This window comes from Oryctolagus cuniculus, unplaced genomic scaffold (genome assembly GCF_964237555.1).
Source record: "Oryctolagus cuniculus unplaced genomic scaffold, mOryCun1.1 SCAFFOLD_122, whole genome shotgun sequence".
In the NCBI taxonomy this organism is placed as follows: domain Eukaryota; kingdom Metazoa; phylum Chordata; class Mammalia; order Lagomorpha; family Leporidae; genus Oryctolagus; species Oryctolagus cuniculus.
This window is the reverse complement of record NW_027208225.1, coordinates 102,219-117,159: the sequence shown is the minus strand read 5'-3', so window position 1 is coordinate 117,159 and position 14,941 is coordinate 102,219. Positions and strand designations below refer to the sequence as shown.

At 44.1% G+C, this 14,941-nt stretch overlaps 1 protein-coding gene and 2 pseudogenes across 3 annotated transcripts in view; 1 reads left to right on the top strand and 2 right to left on the bottom strand.

Annotated features, from left to right (window-relative positions):
* LOC127485706 (protein transport protein Sec24B) overlaps positions 1–14,941 on the bottom strand; it is a 150,175-nt gene that overhangs the window by 63,434 nt on the left and 71,800 nt on the right. The window lies entirely within an intron of this gene.
* Positions 458–2,275, top strand: LOC127489985 (crossover junction endonuclease MUS81 pseudogene; annotated as a pseudogene).
* LOC138848026 (lysosomal dipeptide transporter MFSD1 pseudogene) lies at positions 10,233–14,674 on the bottom strand (annotated as a pseudogene).

Genomic DNA, 14,941 nt, shown 5'->3' with positions numbered 1-14,941 from the left:
AAAGTTACAGGATGACTTTAGATACTGAATCCGAAAATGTTGATGCTAAGGAACATTTCTGTAAATTCTGGCTGAAATATTGATTTGCCTTTTGAACGTATAGAGTAAAAAAAAACAAGCCTTTGTCTTCAACAGATAGATTTTCAGACTGAATTATCCTAATAATGTTTCAGCCTTGTAATGCACTTGTGTAACTCCCAAGAAAGATACCAAGAGTCTTAGCCCCATAATAATGTCCTGATGTAAGGCTGCATTCTCTTTTACTACAAAAAAGAAAAAAATCCGGCGCCAGAAAAGCCGACCGCGGCCGGGCGGGGACACCGAGGCGAGAGGTGGCCGCGGCTGCGCTGGGCTCTGGCCACTGAGGGCCGCGCGGGGGCGGGGAGGGCGGCGGGAGGCGCCTGTCGGGCTGGGCCACGTGACTGCAGAGGTTCCCACCCTCAGTCCCTACCCCGGCCAGGTGTTCGAATCCAGCCACAGACCTGGCGGCGGCCCCGCCCCGCGGGCGCCGGGGCTCATGGCGGCGCCGGTCCGCCTGGGCCGGAAGCGCCCGCTGCCCGAGTGCCCGAACCCGCTCTTCGTGCGCTGGCTCACCGAGTGGCGCGACGAGGCGGCCAGCAGGGGGCGCCGCACGCGCTTCGTGTTTCAGAAGGCCCTGCGCTCCCTCCGGCGGTACCCACTGCCCCTGCGCAGCGGGAAGGAAGCTAAGATCCTGCAGCACTTCGGAGACGGGCTCTGCAGGATGCTGGAGGAGCGGCTGCGCCAGCACCGAGCGTCCGGCGGCGGCGGCGATGGCGATGGCGATGGCCAGGGCTCACCGTCCGGAGCGAGGAGTGCCCCCGGCGAAGGGCCGCCCGCCCAGGCCCAGGCCCCTCCCGTGGCAGCCTCCGCGCAGCCCCAGGCCGGCGGCTCCGGTGGCTACTGGCCGGCTCGGCACTCAGGGGCCCGGGCGGTGCTGCTGCTGCTGTACCAGGAGCACCTGAACCCCGAGGGCGAGGCTTCCTGACCAAGGAGGAGCTGCTGCAGCGGTGCGCTCAGATGGCCGCCAGGGTCACTCCCGGGAGCTCGCGGTCCTGGCCAGCGCTCCGCTCCCTGCTCCACAAGAACCTGGTGCTCAGGGCGCACCAGCCAGCCAGGTACTCGCTCACCGCGGAGGGCCTGGAGCTGGCCCAGAAGCTGGCTGAATCAGGACCGCGCTCGGTGGACGCGGGCGTGGGGCCTGAGCAGCCTCCCGGGGAGGAGTCGGCAGTGCCAGGGGCGGCCCCGGCTGAGCTTGGCGCCAGCGCGGGGGGTGTCCAGCAGGCAGCGCTGGAGCTGGGGCTCGGGGAGTACAGGGTGCTGTTGTGTGTGGACCTTGGTGAGACCAGGGGGGCGGGGCACAGGCCCGAGCTACTCCGAGAACTCCAGCGGCTGCGTGTGAGCCACACGGTGCGCAAGCTGCACGTCGGGGACTTTGTGCGGGTGGCCCAGGAGACCCAGCCCAGGGACCCAGCAAGGCCAGGGGAGCTGGTGCTGGACCACATCGTGGAGCGCAAGCGGCTGGACGACCTGTGCAGCAGCATCGTGGACGGCCGCTTCCGGGAGCAGAAGTTCCGGCTAAAGCGCTGCGGCCTGGGGCGCCGAGTGTACCTGGTGGAGGAGCACGGCCCGGCCCAGAACCTCAGCCTCCCAGAGAGCACGCTGCTGCAGGCCGTCACCAACACCCAGGTCATCGACGGCTTCTTCGTGAAGCGCACGGCGGATATCAAGGAGTCGGCGGCCTACCTGGCCCTCATGACTCGGGGCCTGCAGAGTCTCTATCAGGGCCACACCCTACGCAGCCGCCCCTGGGAGCCCCCCGGGGACCCGGGATCTGAGACCAGGCCCAGCCCGAACCCCTGTGCCCACTCCTCACCTTCAGCGACTTCAACGCGGGAGCCATCAAGAACAAGGCCCAGTCCGTGCGAGAGGTCTTTGCGCGGCAGCTGATGCAGGTGCGTGGAGTGAGTGGGGAGAAGGCAGCGGCGCTGGTGGATCGATACAGCACCCCGTCCAGCCTCTTGGCCGCCTGTGATGCCTGCGGCAGCCCCGAGGAGCAGGAGATGTTGCTCAGCACCGTCAAGTGCGGGCGTCTGCAGAGGAACCTGGGGCCTGTTCTGAGCAGGACCTTATCCCAGCTCTACTGCAGCTGCGGCCCGCTGACCTGAGCTGTGCCGGGAGGCAGAGCCCCGGCTCCCTCCCTCCCTCCCAGGCCTTTTAACCAGGGCCTCGGGCCACAATAAAAATGAAGTCTGCAGCCCAAAAAAAAAAAAAAAAAAAAAAAAAAAAATCCATTCAATTGTTCTGCAGTTACATCCAGTAACCTCTGTGACAAATCATATGATTTGGGCTAGACTAAAGGAACAGTGCATTATAAATCAGTGTCTCGTTTTGCTAAAATCATCTTAAAATAGCTGCAAGTGGATCAATGTCTCAGATGCTCCTTCATCGCACCCACATTCTCAAAAGCATCAATGACAAAACACTAACTGATGAAGGCAGAGGAGCAGCTGGCTCCATGGCTCCATGAAAAGAATGTTCTGAAAACAGTTCAAGAATGTTTGATGCACTTCACAAGGATTCTATTCTAAAATCTCAAAGCCACATTAAAAAGTGATAATTGCTATCTAGAGTAGAGTAGAAAGCGGACGTCTGAAATGCTGGAAGTAGACCAAATGTTAGCAACAACATTTTGGGGGTACTTACAGATTTCTCCTTCTCTCTTCCTTCCAAAGAAGGCTCAGCTACTTATTATGAATTCAGTGATCTGGGGTCGGTTTTATTTCTTTGAGAGGCATAGAGCTTTAATGCTAATTCATTTGTATAGCATTCCAACTCACTTAGCAGGACAGAAGAATGTGCTGCCTAATGAAAATATAATCACTCTTATAATTAGTGAGTAAATGAAGTACTTATAGTTTCCATTTTATATTGAGGTTGTTGAATTTGTGTTCTCTTTCTTCTTCTTTGTCCCTGCAAGTTAATTATCCTTGGGTTTCCTGCCATAGTACCTTAGTTGCCATTTTCATTCTGGTTTTAACTAGTACAAAATTATCTTACCTTATGAATGTCAGGAAGGAGGCACTGAAAAATGGTATTGTGTTTTTTCCCTTTTCCTATTGTAAAAATCATATTTAATTCCATTTGCTTGAGGAATCTCATTGAATGAGCATGGGGAAACTGATTCAAAAACCCAACTATAATATAAGCTATGTGTGTGACCTTTCATAGTATGATTTATCATCTTAAGATGCAATTTAATGATCTTACTAGGAGAAAAGTAATGATTATAATAATATTGATCCACTTCACAAAGATATTGTGAGGCATGACTAATAAATGAGCCATCTGACATTACTATATAGTAAATGAGGCCCCATTAATCATGCTATGATGTTCTGTAGTGGGTAATTATAAGCCCCCAGGGGTTACAGTACACAATGAATCTGAGTTAATACCACTGATAGGTACAACTCTGTCACTCTTTTCCAGCTACTGATAATTTCATGCTTAGCTGAACACAGCTAATACTTCCACCAAACATAGTAATGCACTTGACAAAGTACCCAACTTGGTTAACTGACTGCAATAGTATACTTCTTAGCTTCAAATATATTCCAATTTCTTATTGATCTATTCCATACAAACCTGTTCTCAATGGTCAATCCATAATCCCACACAATTTCTGGGAGCTACTCCATTCAAACCTTACTGCATTACAAAAAACCTTAATGGGTAGGGGCCAGCGCTGTGTGGCATAGTGGGTAAAGCCGCTGCCTGTAGTGCCAGCATCCCATATGGACACTGGTTCGAGTCCTGGCTGCTTCACCTCCAATCCAGCTCTCTGCTATGGTGTGGGAAAGCAGTGGAAGATGGCCCAAGTCCTTGGGCCCCTGCACCCACGTGGGAGACCCAGAAGAGACTGCAATAATCTTTTTGCTCCTCTAGAAAAATAGTTTAGAAGGAAAAGTTTCTGGGAAAAATAGTAATTTAGTTTTAACTTGTATAGAAACATTACTGAAAAAGAAATAAAGGATTCTAAATAGTTTGTAAATATGTAAATTTAAACTCTGATAAAGAAAAATTGTAACTAGCAACTACACTCGTTGGGTGTGACCTGAATCACTTATGTACAAGAGACAAAAGTTACAACATGCTCTATTTCATAAAAATGATATTATGTCAGCATCTTAGTAGCAGTACTTAGCTGTCTTTCAAAGGTGACCAGAAAAGAAATACTTGTATAAAACCATTTCTAATGTGACGTACACATTACAAAAAGTGCTGAGGTATATGACTGCTAAAATAAATGGTACAAGTAAGGAAATACAAAGCTAGAGCAATTTATCCATGAAGGGAGATGGATAGAACATCTTATACATTAGGTATTCTGTAAAGTTCTCTTTCAGAGCTCAATGTAGTTTGGATTAGGGTTCACCCAGATGGAACTTCTCAGATGCAAAATTTACAAGGGTATAACTCTTCAACCAGGGCAGTAAAAAGAGAAATAAAAATTATATGAACAAACAAGAAAGGTGCCCTAAGGGTCATTTTCAAGCCAAGATTGGCAAATTTCCACTATACTAGTGCACAGAATATATACTCATAAAGGAATGGTTTGATGGCAATCTTTAAATCAACTTTTCTTGAATCGATTCTATCATCGCTGAAAGAATAACATGGCTTCTCTAAACTTTCAGGAATATACATCTAATTAAAAATCTGTCTAAAATCCACCATTCTTCAAAGGCCCATCACTAGGCTACCATCTCCAGTAGACATACTTTCAAGCCTGCCCTCTACCCTGGCCTGAGTGATCTTCTCCATTTGAATGCCCCATATAAATCCATCTTTCTTACAGTGTATTAGTATTTTGTCTTGCATAGCATGGGACACAGTGTTGTCACAGTTATCAACAGATTCCATGCACATAGAAAGGCCTGGGCTCACACTCTGCTGTTGCCACTTGAGCTAGTGATTGAGCCTCTCGGTACCTGTTTTCTAAGCTATAAGATAAGGACAGCAACAATAACAGCACCTTAGAAGGTCGCTGGAAGATTTGAATGAGGTAATACATGTCACTCGTTTGTCCAGCAGTTTGGCAGCTCCATTAAATTCAATGAGTTACTGCAATCACGTACACATCTTTTTATCCCATATTAAAGTGTAATTCTCTGTGAAACAAGGTGGGGTATAATAAATAATTCCTTGAGAGTACTTATTTGGTTTCCCTAAAGTTAATTTGTTAATTTGAATGGAGAGTCTTTCTTCCAGAATACTACATAATGTCTATTTGTTGAATTACTTGTTCATTATTTTAGTATCCATCCTACCAGCTTATCAACAGAAGAATACACAGACAAAAGAAAAGAACAACTTTTGAGAACTCAGTGTTTTTGCTTGCTTGTTTTCAGTTTGGGTATTTTTTAGTATTTTACTTATGAATTGTTTTAAGATCTATTTATTTATTTGAAAGGCAGAAATACAGAGAGGAATGGGGGCAGGGAGACAGAGAGAATCTTCCATCTCCCCAAATGGCCACAATGGCCAGAGCTGGGCTAGGCCAAAGCCAGGAGTCTCTTCCAGGTCTCCCATGTGGGTACAGGGGCCCCAGAACTCGGGCCATCCTCCGCTGCTTTCCCAGGTACAGAAGCAGGGAGCTGGAGCAGCCGGGACTCAAACTGCAACCACAGGGGATGCCGGCACTGTAAGTGGAGGCTTTATTTTCTACACCACAGCACCAGCCCCCAGTTTTAACTATAAAGTTAAAAGATGGGGTTATACAATCTTTAAGGTGTCTTCTTGTACTCTAGAAACCTGTAGTATGTATTAGAGTCACGTGTATTGGAGTCCAATCATTTTTGCTGTATTGTGGAACTATTTTAACTTTGCCAACATTTCTTGCCTACTACCTTAAATGCTGTCTTTGTTTCCCAAAATGCCATCTATCTGGTGCTTTCTGGAGTGGCATATCATTTCACTTTCACCTTCTTTGTCCCACCTCTGAAATAATAGAAACCTTGTGTGTGTGTGTGTGTGTGTGTGTGTTTCTCTCTCTCACTGTCCACTCTGCCTGTCAGAGAGAAAGGTCTTCCTTTTGCCGTTGGTTCACCATCCAATGGCCGCCTCGGCTGGCACACTGCGGCCGGCGCACCGCGCTGATCCAATGGCAGGAGCCAGGTGCTTCTCCTGGTCTCCCATGGGGTGCAGGGCCCAAGCACTTGGGCCATCCTCCACTGCACTCCCTGGCCACAGCAGAGAGCTGGCCTGGAAGAGGGGCAACCAGGACAGAATCTGGCGCCCCAACGAGGACTAGAACCCGGTGTGCTGGTGCTGCTAGGTGGAGGATTACCCTAGTGAGCCATGGTGCCAGCTAGAAACCTTGTTTTAATAATCAAGATCTATTGCTAGAAGTTCTGTTAAGTCACATATACACCAGGGAGTGTGGTCTTGTTTTCTAGGTGGTTTCTAAATACATCATTAAATCACCTGTTAGTCAGTTAATGGGTGACCCACAGAGGAAACAAGTCATGTGCTAATTCAAACCTAGGAAACACATGCCTAGCCAAAAAAAAAATAAAAAATAAAAAATTCACGAAACAATTTACTCCAGGGATCAATGACTCCGGTATCTAGACACCACGAGTTTTCACCTTACCACTCCTTTCATCCCCAAGTCCTTTTCAGCTTACAGATGGTCTTAATTAACAACAAATAGTTTTAATTTACAGCCCAGGAAGCATTTAGCATTTGTTGCTGAAGCAGAGTTAGTGGAACCTAGTAACCCAGACAACTACTTCGATGACTTTAATACATTGGTTAAGATGACTGATGTGTTCATAAGGCTTATATTACAAGTATAATGCCCTTCTGATGCAATGAAAATAAACAAAAGAAACTTTGACAGAAAGGCACCATATCAAGTCTTGACTTTTTTTCTACCTGTTTCCTTCAGTTGTATCAAACTTGTAGTGGGAGCTGATTACAAAAAACCAAGAGGCCTGGGTCTGTAATGCAAATGGTTGATGGCCCTCACCTTTCATATAAACTACATTCTCTAATCATGACATCAGTATCCTGAACCTTTAAAAAGTGAAACACTGGGCTGGTGCTGTGGCGTAGCAGCTAAAGCCACCGCCTGCAATGCCGGCATCCCATATGGGTGCCGGTTCGAATCCTGGCTGCTGCACTTCCTATCCAGCTCTCTGCTATAGCCTGGGAAAGCAGTAGAAGATGGCACAAGTCCTTGGGCCCCTGCATCTGCTTGGGTGATCCGGAAGAAGCTCCTGACTCCTGGCTTCAGATCGGCACAGCTCTGGCCATTGAGGCCAACTGGGGAGCGAACTAGCGGATGAAGACCTCTCTGCCTCTCCTTTTCTCTCTGTGTAACTCTATCAAATAAATAAGTAAATAAATCTAAAAAACAGTAGAATACTGCCTGATTTGCAAATGCTTGTATGCTTGGCATTCAGTTTTTCCTACAATGATTCCACTCGCTATGTTTCACAGCCATACTTCCTCCACTTTTCACCATTTGTTTAACAAGAAGTCCACCAACAATTCTTCTAGAAGCCTATTCTACTTGAAAGTATTTAACCTAATTTTTTAAGGGAAACACTAACATTGGAATATTGAAATGTCCTTAACCCATACAAACTCCAGCATACTGCTTGGCAATAAACTCACACGCCAACACACAATTTGTCAAAGTTTTTCAAGAAGTGAGGGGGTGGTTTAAAGGTCAAAATAAATATGGTAGTTTTATGATCTTGGAGAGTAGCCAACATTAGTTTTCATAAGATGAAGCATCAACTGGATAAGTCTTATGGTATAATCCCAATAGACCAAAAGTTACACATTTTCAATGGAGTTTTTATAGTATAACAATCTTATATTTCCTGTTACTTAAAATTCACATTCTCTGTAAAAGGTGCCTTGGTAATGACATTATTTGCATTTAGGCACCAACACTGTTATGAAAGTAAATAGAAGTGACTGGCTTTTTATTTCACTAAAGTTTACTTAACTCTTATTTCCAGAGTTTAAGGACTTTAAGTATAACATTCATGATTAACTTAGAGTATGTACTTCTATTTTACATTTTGTTGTACATATTTAAGGTGACCAACATGATGTTTTAATGCACACATACATACTTAAATAAATCATGGTTTTATCTTGCAGTTACTTAGTTACCTTTGTGTGTCTCTGTGTTGGGGGGAGGAGTAGGCATGTGTGTGCATGTGTTATGCGTGGTAAGAGCACTAAAACTCAGTAAAACTCAGCACATAACATTCTTAACTAAAATCTTCATGCTGTACATTAGATCTCTAGACCCTTTCTTCCAATATAGCTGCTACTTTATGTTCTTTGACCTTTATCACCTCCTTTGTATTATTTTTATGACATTTTAAAATCTTTCATTGGGGATTAAGATGGTGGAGTAGGGAGGGAGTTTACTGCTCTAGTCTAGGAGAAGATAGTTTTAAAAAGTGGAGACAGTCTAAAGGAAGAGTTAGGGAGAAAATGTCAGGGAAACTCTACACAAATTAGAGGAACACAATAGACCAACATGGAGGTAGTGGGTGCCCACAACCTGGGACCCTAGCAGCCTAGAGCCTCCATACCAGCACTGGGGATTGAGGTGAGAGCAGACTGCAGCAGCTCAAATCACCAGTGATAAGGCTGTAGGAAGAGCCTAGAGACAAAGCCACTATGGAAAACAGTATGGAGATACCTCAGAAACCTGAATATAGACCTACCGTATGACCCAGCCTTCCCACTCCTGGGAATTTATCTAAAGGAAATGAAATCAGTAAATAAAAGAGATATCTGCTTGCTCCATGTTTATTGTAGCTCAATTCACAATAGCTAAAACATAGAATCAACTTAATGCCTGTCAACTAAAGACTGGATAAATTATGGGATATGTACAATATGGAATACTACACAGTGGTCAAAAAATGAAATCCAAAATGGAGGAATCTGGAAAACATCATGCTGCATGAAATAAGCCAGTCCTGAAGGGACAAATACCATATGTTCTCCCTGATCTGTGATAATAGGGCACCTAAAAAAAAAAAAAAAACTTGTAGAAGTGAAATTGACACTTCAAGAACCAATGATTTGAATATCCCTTGTCCTGACTGTCGAGGAACACTTTTTTTTCCTTCATACTATTTTTTGAACTCTTTACTTAGCATAAAGTTAATCATATGTGTATATAAAGTCAATGGAAAAGAGATCTCAGTAAAATATAAGAGTGGGAATAAGGGAGGGAGGAGGAAGTTTGTAACCATAAAGCTGTATAGTTCTGCATACATTTCTATGGACTTACTTCTAAGGATACAATTTAACAACTTGCCAGGGAGATCCTAAATCCCATTAAGCTGGATGGTAAAAATGCCATCTTGAGTGCTGAAGTGACCATATTAAGTGTTAAAGTGAACATATAGTAGCATTGAGTGTTAAAGGAATCATATAAATAGAATCAAGTGTCTGGTAATAATAGAATTAAAAAGGAGAATGTTTCAACATGGGAAGCAGTCCACACAGCAAACTCATAGAATGATAATCGCTTTAAGTTAACACTCTGACCTCAGAATCAGCCCTTAAGGCATCCTGGTCTGGCTGAAAGGCGCATGCGAGAATTTCAGCATGGAAAGCCAAAACATTGTGGCAAAAAATGTTCTACATAAAGGATCTCTGTGAGTGAGACCTCAGTAGAAAGAAGTGGCCATCAAAGAAGGATGTACTTTTCTCTGAAGGGAGGAGACACCTTTCATTTTACTTATGGCCTTGTCTAAATACTGATAGAGTATGTGGATTCAAAAGGCTTCCATAGCCTAGGCATCTCATATCAAGAGCCTCAGGTGATCAATGATGTCATACACAAGAGTGTGAATTGTTAAATTAACAACAGGCGTCACTGTTCACTAACTTTGATGCAGGACCTCTGTCCTCAATGAGTTGTATTATGAGTTAAATGTAAAACTTTTTTCTCAGTTTGTGAGTGTGTGTGTGTGTGTGTGTATGCACAAATTGTTAAACTCTTTACTTAGTATAGAGTTGGTCTTCTGTGTACAAAGTTAATTGAAAATGAATCTTATTGTGAATGGCACTGGGAATGGGAGAGAGAGGAAGTGGAGGGGTGGGAGGGCGAGTATGATGGGAAGAATAACTATATTCCTAAAGTTGTACTTATAAAATGTCTATTCTTTTTTTGCATTATTCAAAAATATTTATTTTGTGCCTTTTTGTGCTAGGCACAATGGATACAATCATTATTAATAAAACAGACACAGCCCCTGCCCTCATGGAGCTTACAATCTAAGGAAGACAGAGACACTCGCACCATCATAAATTCTTTATTATAAACTGAGGTAAGCCAAAAAGAAGTACAGGGTTTTTCAAAGACCAGGGACATTTAGAAGAACCTCATTTAGCCTGAAGGGTCTGGAAGAGTTTCCACAAAGAACAATGGTTCTGGGCTGGGGCTAAGGTTTTCTGTTGTAAATCAGGTGCCATCAGGTTGTAGAGAACCCTAGAGAAAAACCTTCTAAACAAAGGGAACAGCTTGTACAAAGCCCCTGAGAGGTTGCTTGAAAACATGGAAGCAGCTCCCTGTGGCTGCAGCACAGAGGCAGTGGAGTGAGGCAGGGGTTAGGCCACAGGAGCCATGCATCAGCAACGCCCACTGCCTGCACTCTGGCTTGCTGGTGTAGCTGCCACGTTAGCACAGAGTCCAAAGAACATACGCATGAATAATGACACCAGAAACTCTAAGTCAGGAAAACGTGAAGTCCATGAAGTCACCCTGCATAAGGATTGCATTCCCAATCATAACAATGTCATGCCACACATCTTACATAAGACACTCAGCTAAACACAGTGATTTCATTTATGCTGTCTAAAATATCTGCAAGCCTACAGAGAGCAAAACACATGGAAAAGTCCTTGACTTTCATTAATATTGTGCAAAGTCTTAAGGTCTGTCAGAGAAGTGTCATATTCCCGTTTTATTTAACAAAATCAACAAAATGGTAACTTAAAAGTCCTACACTGGAGAAAAAGCCACTTGTGACTTTTCAGGGACAGTAACAGACAAGTTTTCTTTATGCCAACTTATGTTTTCTTACAGATAATCTTCCACATGAATAATTACAATCGGTGTTTCAGTATATTTTAAAAACCAAAAGTTAAAAGATCTCAGGTATTCCTTCTGTGCAGTAATTTTATTTATCCATCTAGATAAGAAATCATCACCATAAATGAACACTTTTGAGTTATCAGAGCATGAGGCAAAGCTACAGAAAGTTTGTACTATAAAATTATGTCTCTTAGTGAGCAGGGTCTCAGTAACAGGTAAGAAACCCAAAAGGGTCACAACTCAGCAGCCTTCAAACCCAACGGAGAGCAGAGCGCCACCTGCAAGTGATGGTTGGGGAGAGGCTTCAGAAAGAGGACTTGCTCACATTCCCTTCGCAAAAGGGAACGTTTGTAACAAGGCCGTGCAAAACGGCCTTGCTGTCCCCCTCAGAAGTTTTCTTTCCTGCTGTAAGATAGAGGAAAGATCACATCCCTAAGGTATCTAATGAAAATCCCAGTATTTTCCATCATTTACTTCCTGAAGTTCCCTGGGATGTTGCAGAGCAGTTTTCCAAAGTGCTCCCTGTCGACAGCCTGCTCTAAAGGCGAATTCTTCAGCAGCAGACAGCACAAAGACACAAGCCAGCAGATTCACTTTGCAATAGGTACATCTGAAATACAACTTGTCAGTCCCTCATTTTTCCTAATGACTAAGCTCTAACCTTAAAAAAAAAAAAGGCGGTTTTTTAACTTTTATTTAATGAATATAAATTTCCAAAGTACGGCTTATGGATTACAATGGCTTCCCCCCCATATCGTCTCTCCCACCTGCATCCCTCCCCTTTCCCACTCCCTCTCCCCTTCCATTCACATGAGGATTCATTTTCGATTCTCTTTATATACAGAAGATCAGTTTAGCATACATTAAGTAAAGATTTCAACAGTTTGCTCCACACAAACATAAAGTGAAAAATAATAGATGATTTTTTAAATGATGATGAAATCAGATCAGACCTATTGTCATGCTTAATCCCAGTGAGAGTCAAGTTGGGAATTGATAATTTCTTTTCTTTCTTTTTTTTTTTTTTTTTTTTTACAGAAGATCAGTTTAGTATGCATTAAGTAAAGATTTCAACAGTTTGCACCCCCATAGAAACACAAAGCAAAATATACTGTTTGAGTACTCATTATAGCATTAAGTCTCAATGTACAGCACATTAAGGGCAGAGATCCTACATGAGGAGTAAGTGCACAGTGACTCCTGTTGTTGACTTTACCAATTGACACTCCTGTCTATGGCATCAGTAATCTCCCTATGCTCCAGTCATGAGTTTCCAAGGCTATGGAAGCCCTCTGAGTTCACCGACTCTTATCTTGTTTAGAAAAGGTCATATTCAAAGTGGAGGTTCTCTCCTCCCTTCAGAGAAAGGTACCTCCTTCTTTGAAGACCTGTTCTTTCCACTGGGATCTCACTCACAGAGATCTTTCATTTAGGGTTTTTTTTTGTTTGTTTGTTTGTTTGTTTGTTTTTTTTGCCAGAGTGTCTTGGCTTTCCATGCCTGAAATACTCTCATGGGCTTTTCAGCCAGATCCGAATGCCTTTAGGGCTGATTCTGAGGCCAGAGTGCTGTTTAGGACATCCACCATTCTTTGAGTCTGCTGAGTATCTCACTTCCCATGTTGGATCACTCTCCCCTTTATTTATTCTATCGGTTAGTATTAGCAGGTACTAGACTTGTTTATGTGCTTCCTTTGACTCTTAGTCCTTTCATTATGATCAATTGTGAACTGAAATTGATCACTTGGACTGGTGAGATGGCATTGGTACATGCCACCTTGATGGGATTAAATTGGAGTCCCCTGGTATGTTTCTAACTCTACCATTTGGGGCAAGTCAGCTTGAGCATGTCCCAAATTGTACATCTCTTTCCTCTCTTATTCCTACTCTTATGTTTAACAGGGATCACATTTCAGTTAAATTTCAACAATTAAGAATAACTGTGTATTAATTACAGAATTAAACCAGTCATATTAAGTAGAACAGACAAAAAAAACTACTAAGAGGGATAATGTATTAAGTTGCTGAGTGAAATAAGCCAGTCCCAAAGGGACAAATACCATATGTTCTCCCTGATCGGTGACAACTGACTGAACACCAAAAAGGAAACCTGTTGAAGTGAAATGGACACTATGGGAAACGGTGACTTGATCTGCCATACCCTGACTGTTAATGAAGAACTTAATACAAAAAGGAGGTTTTGAAACCAAAGATGTGTGCAATCCATTCTCTCAACACAGCCCTTTAAATTTCTCATTCAGTATGGGACATTTTCATTTCTTCCCTTTGTCTTGCAGAATAATTTAGATTCCCTCCTCGGGCATGATCCACGAAATAGAGTAAGACCACAGATAAAAGTGACAAAGAAACACAGGCTATGAAGTAAACTAAAAACAAGTATCCCTGAGTATCCAGTATCATGCCAGCAATGATGGAGATGACCGCCAGCCCGAGATTCTGAATGGACTGCATGAAGCCATATGCAGTTCCCAGCTGATGCTCAGGAACTACAAACGCCACCATGGGCCACAGCGCACAGGCCAGCAGCGAATACGACAGTCCCAGCAGGCACATGGCAATCCACGGGTTCCACTTCGTGAAGGCCAGCATCATGTGGGACACAGAGCAGCTTGCTACCGCACACAGGACCCAGATGATGTTCTTGCCTGTTTTATCCACTAGGAGCCCGAACACTGGAGACATGGGTGCTGATATGACATACACGATACTGTTAATTGCTCTTCCGGCCTGGGAAGAAAATCCAAATTTCTCTGTAAAGAAAACTTTTCCAAGTCCAGTGAAAGGGAAGACCACGACATAATAGCAGACACAGATGACAAAGATGAGCCACAGCGGCAAGGAGAAGTCCTTCACATTTGTTAATTTGATAACCTCCCCTGTTTTCCCTTGCTCTTTATGAAGGATTCTCTCTGCTCTCTGATCCAAATAGGCAAGGACCAAGGCACAGATTAGGGAAAGAACACACGTTAAGCCTCCAATCATAAGTGTCACCCCAAGGGTTGTATGACCAGCAGAACCCAATGAAGCTTCAACCTTAGAATACAGCCAGCCCATGAGGTTCATGTTTACTGTGCTGCCAATTCTAGCCATGCTAAGTTGGAGCCCAAACACCAGGTTTAGTTCTTTGCCTTTAAACCAATTTACAGCATATGTATTCTGGGCAACAGCTAAAGACTTCCCACCAATCCTAAACACAAACCTTCCAAATTCCATCAGCCAAAAAGCATTAAATATTCCCCCCAGAGCAAAGATAACCTGTCCAATGCAAACAAAGCAGCTAAAAATTATTGTGCCCCACCATATTCCAAATACTCGGTCTATCAAAAAGCCACCAAAGAAACACAAAACCAAGAATACCAGATATACAGCCGCATGGATTTCGTGGTATTCACCTGCATATCCTGTTTAATCTGAGTCTGAAGGGCAGCAGGATTATCATAGCAAAAATAACTGCCAAAGCCCAGGAAGCACATTGGCAGCAGCACCAAAAGCCAGTGCACCAGGTGACTGGGGTCGCAGAGGGCTGGCAGTGCCCATGAGGCAGCGGGGGCCCCTGGGTTGGCCTCATCGGTGCCGCCCACCAGCAGCGCCCTTGCTTCCTCATCCTCCTCATCCACGGCCTCGTGGGAGACTCCGAAACCCGCAGGAAGCTCAGCCACCAGAGGCCGGCACAGACCGCGATCAAAATGTCTATTCCTTAAATAAAAGTTTTTTTGGGAAAAAATAAAATCAACAGAAAAAATAAATAAAATCTTT